We start from the raw sequence: 7,448 nt of genomic DNA, 5'->3' as shown, positions 1-7,448 counted from the left end.
GGTCTAAATTAAGATATATTGAATGCCTTTTGGAAGCAAAACCAGCCTAGTGGGTTTATTTAATGTTTACATGATTTTAGTTGGCATGAAGATCCAAATTACAGAATGATCCATTATACAGAAAGCTCCGGGTCCCCAGCATTCTGAATAACAGGTCCCATACCTACATAAATCTATGTGTACATGTAGCAGCTGTGCATTACAGTTGGCAGGTTAGTTGTAAGTGGCTCAGCAAGTTGGGCACTGCCATTTGCAAGTGATACTACAAAAACTTTTAAAATATTAATGTACATTAAAAGTTACCTATAGGTCACGCTGATTGTTTTTTGCCAAGAGGTTTGTTTTTGTAAGCAATTGCTAGTTGAAGTTTATAAACCTGACTGTCCCATCTCAGCCTGTCAGTTTGAGTTTCTAATGCTAACGGACTCCTGCTGCACAAATATGGCAGCCCCCTCATACAGGAACATGGGGCATCAGACAGGTAATGTAAAAACATCATGCAAATACTTTATGGCAAAGTTATAAGTAGCTTTCAAAGGCAATATTAGGGTAAAAAAAAGAGTTTAATTTCTGGTGTCAGTATCTCTTTAAGAGCACACACTATCAACTATCTGAATATTCTAAATCAGAACAATGGAGGAGCATGTGTACATCGCTAGAAGGTGTCTCCAGCTAAGGCCTGGAATATCAGAGCTGGCTGCCAGAGACTAGCCGCTATATAGTTTAACCCCCATTTCATATTTTTCAGGAACCAGAAAAAACTAAAATCAGGGAACTGCATTATGCATAATATATAGGTGGGACCACAACACAATGTAAAATGAGGGAAAACTTAAAATCAGGGGATGTACAGATGTTGGAGATGTGGAATTGGGGAGGGAACGCTGTTACATATTTTCTGGTCCTGTCCACTTATCGTTCCTTTTTGGAATACTATTAGACTAACCATGAGCCGTATCCTACAGTTTGATGTTCCTGACGATCCGGCATATGTGCTGTTTCATATGGACAAATCACTTCGCAATTTCACTTCCACTATTGAACCTCTCCTGTTGAATGCAGCTAAAATGTTGATCCCATTAAAATGGAAGCAAACTACCTCCCCCACATTACAAGATTGGTTTCATAAGATAGAAGAACTACACAAGTTTGAACAATTATCATTGTTTGATACTGATCCAAATCTCAGTTATAATACTAAGTGGTATAGATGGATTTCATTTGAGTCAGATTACTATAAACAATCACTCTCCTAGGAGTTTAACATAACCTTCTTTCAGTGTCATGTTCAATGTATAGCCTGGCAATTCCTGTTTCTCATTTGCCTCATTGCTGTTAACTCAGCGCCTTTTTTTTTTTTTTGATGGCCTCGCTATGTGACCCTATGTTGTCATTTATTATTGTAATGGAGATTCCAATGTGGCTTGTATCTACAGCACTGTATTTTCCTTTCCTTCCACATCATACTCCCCCGTGTTTTATCCCCCTTTTTATGTTTTCTTTTTGTGTATAAAACTCTCAATAGTTATTTCAAAAAAATCAGGGGATGTAAAATAGATGTTCCACTGTAGTTTTGCAGGTAAAGAATTAGTTCTATAGAGTACAGGATACACTAGGCAGTGACAAACTGCATTTGCCACAGGGGGCCCTTAATCAAAGAAATATAATTGAAACTATATTTGTGCTCCATGTTGCTGACTGCTATTGAAGTATCAAAAAAATAAATAAAAAAGCGTGGCAATTTGCAATCCAATAGCTGTTAATTTGGGTACTAAGGCTGTGAAAAGGGAAACCTGAACGCCAGATTTCATCTTGCATTGAAGTGAAGACTAGTCTTTTGAAGACTAAAGGTTACCAATTTGGTCTTCATTTTTTTATGTTTAGTTTTTGAATTATTTGCCTTCTGACTTCACAGCTTTTAAAGGGGGTTACTGACCCCCAGTAGCCAGACTATTGTTTGTTTTATGCCTATTCAGGCCCTCTCCTATCAGTCTTCCATTTCCATTAGTACTATAATTTGAATAAAGGGATGCCACCATTATCTTAAGATCTGCCTGTAGCTTATTTACAATAAGTTTAACTGAACACATTCTCCTAATAACCAGTCCCATGTTTTAATGCCACATAAAGCCCAAGGCAAGCAGTTTCTATTGGGCCAATGTTTAATTCAGGAATATAGCCCTTTAATTGGCAAAGTAGAACTGTAACAGTGTTGAGCAGCATATAATATATGGACCAGAAAAAAGTTTGTTAAAATGCTTTATTAACATGTTAATACATTTCACACTTTATAAATAAAAGCTGTTAGCATGTACAATTATTTCTACAATTGCATAGTAAAAATACTTTACAAAGATTGGCAACAATTTAATTCCTGCTCCAATGGAGCTTACAATCTACTTTTCCTAATGTACAAAGCCATGTAAGCAGTAGAACGGCTGCAAATAGTACAAATACTGGCTTTTGAAAGGGAAAATCATCCAAACTACCTACATTAAACATTTATTGAGAGATTTCAATTAACCTTCTACTGGGTATTACATTATTCTATAAATACTGTACTTATGCAAATCTAGATTCCTAGTTCATAGGCCAATCTCTCAGGCAGATTGCTGCCCGAAAATTCACATTTTAAGGTCAAATCTACCATATTAAATTCTACTGTCTGAAATGAGTGAAACTGGTAAAATCTCAGTGGGGTTATTTATAAACACTGTCCAAATTTGCACCTAGTAGTAACTCATAGCAAACATTCAGTGTTCAACCTGCAGCTGGCTGAAAAAAAAAAGCTAATCACCAATTGTTTGCTGCCCAGGTACAAATTTGGCCAGTGTTTATAAATGAGCCCAGGATGTCACAAGCCATTTATGAAGGCAAGAGTTCTTTAGGTGCGACTTACCTGACAAGCAAACCTCAGACCTCTGTTGGGTGAAAATTCCCAAGTAATTATTAGATCGTCATTTAAGTTGGAAATGTTTTGAAGTCAGGTATGATTACATAATAAGCACACTTGACTAATGGATACAGACAAGTTCATTTTAAGAATTGTCTGCATATTTTGAATTCACATTTTTTTCCTTTCCTCCAGGTCTCTTCATGTAACTCAGGGATATGGGCTCCGATTATGGCAAAGAAAAAACTGTACAAGTAGGTTTACTTAAAGGTGCAGACTGACAACCCAGTTCAGCACAAATAATTTTGTTATATCACAAGATGACTTTTACCCAAGCACTGATGATTTCTGCTCCTTTCTGCCTCAGCTACTTTATTTTCAGAAAACAAATTTGAGGTTCCGCACTCCGTAACCAACCTGTTGAGAGAATAAAATAGACTTAGAATTTATAAATGCTCTAAATTCTGTAACAATCTCCAAAATGAGTGAAGATCTTTAAAGGGGTGGTTCACCTACAAGTTAACATTTAGTATGCTATAGAAACACCAACTATAAGCAACTTTTCAATTGGTCTTCATTATTCTTTTTAGCAGTCTGAATTATTTGCCTTTTTCAAATCTTTCCAGCTTTCAAATATGGGTCACTGATCCCATCTGAATCAAATTTTCTGGCACACAAAATTACTACTTTTTATTACTATTAAATTGAAAAGAAAGAAAAAAGTACCCCACCCCCCCCTACTTTTTTCTCTCTTCAATTTAATAGTTCTTACTGACTAAGGTCAGACCTCCCGCTTCTACTGCAGGATTAATAAATTTGACAAGGGATCATTTTTGTTTGATTGTTTACTTTTTATTACTCTTATTTCTATTTAAGTCCTCTCCTATTCATATTTCAGTCACTTAATAGAGTATTTGGTGCATAGCAACCAGATTTCTGAAATTTCAAACCAGAGAAGCTGAATAAAAAGCTAAACAACAAAAACCACAAATGTAAAAAATGAAAACCAATTGCAAATTGTCTCAGAATATCATTCATACTAAAAGCTAATTGAAAGGTGAACAGCCCCTTTAATATGCTACCAGTAAGTGGTACTAAAAGCCAATGATCTCTGGAATACAATAAATTGGTTAGGGGATATACCAGAGATTTCAGTCAAAGTAGACCACCTACAAAGTAGTAGAAATTGTGTGCTTCAACCACCTGGTATAATCTTGTGAATTGGGTGCAAAGACATCCAGAATCCCTTGCCAGGGGTTACAGACACAAGAAAAAAAAATACTGCTGCAGCACCTCTGTTGCAAAAATGTAATTAGGTCAAAACCAGGCAACATTTTGGGCTAACTCTAGCCCTCTCTGTAGACCAAGAACTTTACAAGAATCACAAAGGATAACATGCATTGCCAGTCAACAGACTTCATAAGCTTGTATGGCTCCCGACAGGATTCAGAGCAAAAACGACCATTTTGCTTTGAGTTTTAGAGAGCTCTTTAATATATCCCCCTGTGTTGGCCACTTAAAGAAATGTTGTCTTGAAGTGGGCAAAGCTAAAAGGGGATGTAAAATCCTATAACCGTATTGCTAGCATGAAATCAGTATTATAAGGTAATTTATATTATATAAGAGTACTAGGCAATTACATATCTTACACACTTATGGGAAATGTAACATTTTGAAATGATGCACCATTTCTAGAAATCATTGCATGTATTAGTAAATACATATTTTCTAGTAAGGGCATTTAGGGGCAGTTTATGAGCCAAAAGCAAATACAGCCACACATGACTAATTGCGTCAAACTATTGTACAGGCACAGAAATATCTATTCTTATTTGCTTACTGCTCCTTTAATCTGTCATACCCCTTAGACATTTGCACAGAGCTGTTAAAGCTTGGCTTTTATTTATTGGGGAGAGACTTGAGGGGAACACTGAAACTTTACCTATGTTTGATGACAGCAAGGACCCAGGTTTCCAGCATCAAGGAGCCTGCGGAGGAGATTGACCCAAGATTAGCATTTCATTCTCTTTAGAAAGGAAATACAAAATAACGCATTTAGACTATATATTGTTAGTAAGTGCAAGATTCCAATGATGTCTCATTCCCCAAGTATTTTGCCATAACTAAAAGGACTGATACACAAGCTAAAAGTTAGAATTAAAAGAAAAGCAGTCACAGCAGAAGGATTCCTTTCAGCAAGATGTATCTAGATCACAATCACATGTACTCAGGTAGATCTCAGCTGACAGTGTACCTCATGACAGGATACAGGGGAAGAGTTTGTTCTCTATCCCTGTGTTTTAGTGAGGACATGTTCTACCCCCCTGTGTTATCCACTGCGATGCACCAAGAGAAAGCTTCGAATGGTCAATGAAGGGGCTGGATCAGAGACAGCAAACTACATACATACTCACACACAGCCAGTATAGATCAGTGTTCAACAAATCAAATGCACAGCCGGTCACATACAGTTAAAGAGTTATGCCAATATCCATCATATGGGATAAAACCTTTTATCTCATGTAATATCAGGCACAAGGTTTGCTACATTGATCTTAATCAACAGTGTTGTTTAAAAGCAACCATGCATTGATTTGAAAATGAATAGGAGGGGCCGGAATAGAAAGGAGTAATAAAAAGTATCAATAATAAACGTGTAGCCTTACAGAGCATTTGTTTTTTAAATGGGTCCAAAAATAGGGATGCACCGTATCCACTATTTTGGATTCGGCCGAACCCTCGCGAAGGATTCGGCTGAATAACGACAGGAATCATAATTTGCATATGCAAATTAGGGGTGGGAAGTAGGGATGGGCGAATTTGACCCGTTTCGTCAAAAATTAGATGACGGCGAAATGACGTAAACGACAAAAAAAGTCACGCAATTTCCCTCTCCGTCCCTGGTTTGCATATGCAAATTAGGATTCAGTCAGGCAGAAGGATTCGGTGCATCCCTAGTCAAGAAAGCAAATGCTCTGTAAGGCTACAAATGTATTGTTACTTTTTATTACTGATCCTTCTATTCAGGCCTCTCCTATTCCAGTCTCTTATTCAAAGAAGTACATGGTTACTAGGGTCATTTGGACCCTAGTTAACAGGTTGCTTAAAGTGCAAATTGAAGAGCTGTGAATAAAAAGCCAAATATCTCAAAAACCTTACAAAAATGAAATTAAACATTCTCAGACCACCACTCACCATCATACTAAATGGCATCAGAAAGGTGAATCGCCCCTTTAATAGCTAAACAGAATCAGAAAGGAAATTCAAAAACTAAAGAAAAAAAATGAAGGCCAACTAAAAAGTTCCTTAGAATTAGCCATTCTATAACTTCCTAAAAGTTAACTAAGAGGAATCGACCATTAAAACATTTTTGAAGGCCAATCAGAGGCAAGATTTGAATGGGGCGGGGGAGAGGGTTACTTATTTGATAAGGAGACGAACTTACGACATGTAACCGTAAAGTAAGGGGGGAAATGGCTTCCCTTTCGCGGAAGTAGACAGAGGCGATCCCATGTGTAGTGAATAGGGGCGGCCGCCTGGATAACAAACCAGGGCTGAATGTGCCATATTCGGATTATACGATACCCCTTTATTTTACAGATACAAGGACGTGTCCTCTCTGACCTAATCTATATGGGGCCCACGAGCGGAAAAACAAACTAACATGACGAAGGGATAACCCCGACCATGTTGCACGCAATGCAGCCACCCGTACAAATTAACTCACCGCTGCCAACTAATAAAGAGAAAAGCGCCAGCCCTTCTTAAGCAATGTTAAATATCGCGAGACTATACTATGGCGCCGCAGTCCTATCACGTTATCATGAAAGAGCCCGCGAAAGTCGGAAACATAGTTGCGCGTGCGCATGAAAGCATAAAAAAAATAATTTCTCATCCGCGTCGACTATCAGAAAAAACGCGGTTGTGGTTCCTGTTCGGTGTTGTGTCCTGTGTGTGGGACAGATTTGTAGGCAGGATTTGGAGAGATTATACGTCGAGATAAACTCATATTCAAAAAGGACCAACAATTTCCGTCGCGCTGTACAATAAACGGCTGCATTCATGGAACATAAACATTACATAAAAAATAGAAAAGAAGAAGTAAAGACAGCCCTGTAACCTATTAAGAGAATGTGTGTGAAAGAGTCCTTCCTCAGTCTAAGCGATATCCATTAAAAGGATCATGTATTTTAGGGTGGATGATCTGAGAGCAATGTTGCCACATTTTCTGGAAAATACAAGCCTTCCTATGTTTTTATTGGTTTTCCCTATAAATAACATCAGGACCAGGGCCGGATTTACATAGGCCTAGGCCCACTGCCGTTCGTCACCCGTACACCCCCCCCCCTTTATTCATGCAAATTTTCATAATCAGGACCTGAGCAATGTGGATTGGGCATAGGGTTGCCACCTTTTCTGGAAATAAATACCAGCCTTCCTATATATTTATCTCTTTTCCCTATTAATAACATTGGGATCAAACATCATTTTTGCCGGCCAGGTGGAAACCCTAATTGGGCATGGGAAATTTACAAAATTGTAAGTTCTGCGCATC

General features: G+C 37.9%; 1 long non-coding RNA gene and 1 other non-coding gene across 3 annotated transcripts; both read right to left on the bottom strand.

Annotated features, from left to right (window-relative positions):
- Positions 1-2,246: 2,246 nt before the first annotated feature.
- On the bottom strand, positions 2,247-6,644 carry LOC108698374. 2 transcript variants are annotated; one of them, XR_005966703.1, is made up of 3 exons: positions 6,089-6,644; positions 4,836-4,881; positions 2,247-3,310 (listed from the first exon to the last, which is right to left on the bottom strand). It is a non-coding gene; the product is annotated as an uncharacterized LOC108698374 (long non-coding RNA). The 2 variants fall into 2 exon arrangements; XR_001932631.2 differs by lacking the exon at positions 6,089-6,644 and having other exon boundaries at positions 4,836-5,574.
- LOC121396250 lies at positions 4,319-4,438 on the bottom strand. The gene has a single exon (XR_005962907.1). It is a non-coding gene; the product is annotated as a small nucleolar RNA SNORA26 (small nucleolar RNA).
- Positions 6,645-7,448: the final 804 nt, after the last annotated feature.

Source organism: Xenopus laevis, chromosome 1L (assembly GCF_017654675.1).
Source record: "Xenopus laevis strain J_2021 chromosome 1L, Xenopus_laevis_v10.1, whole genome shotgun sequence".
Lineage (NCBI taxonomy): Eukaryota > Metazoa > Chordata > Amphibia > Anura > Pipidae > Xenopus > Xenopus laevis.
This window is presented reverse-complemented; position numbering and strand designations above follow the sequence as displayed.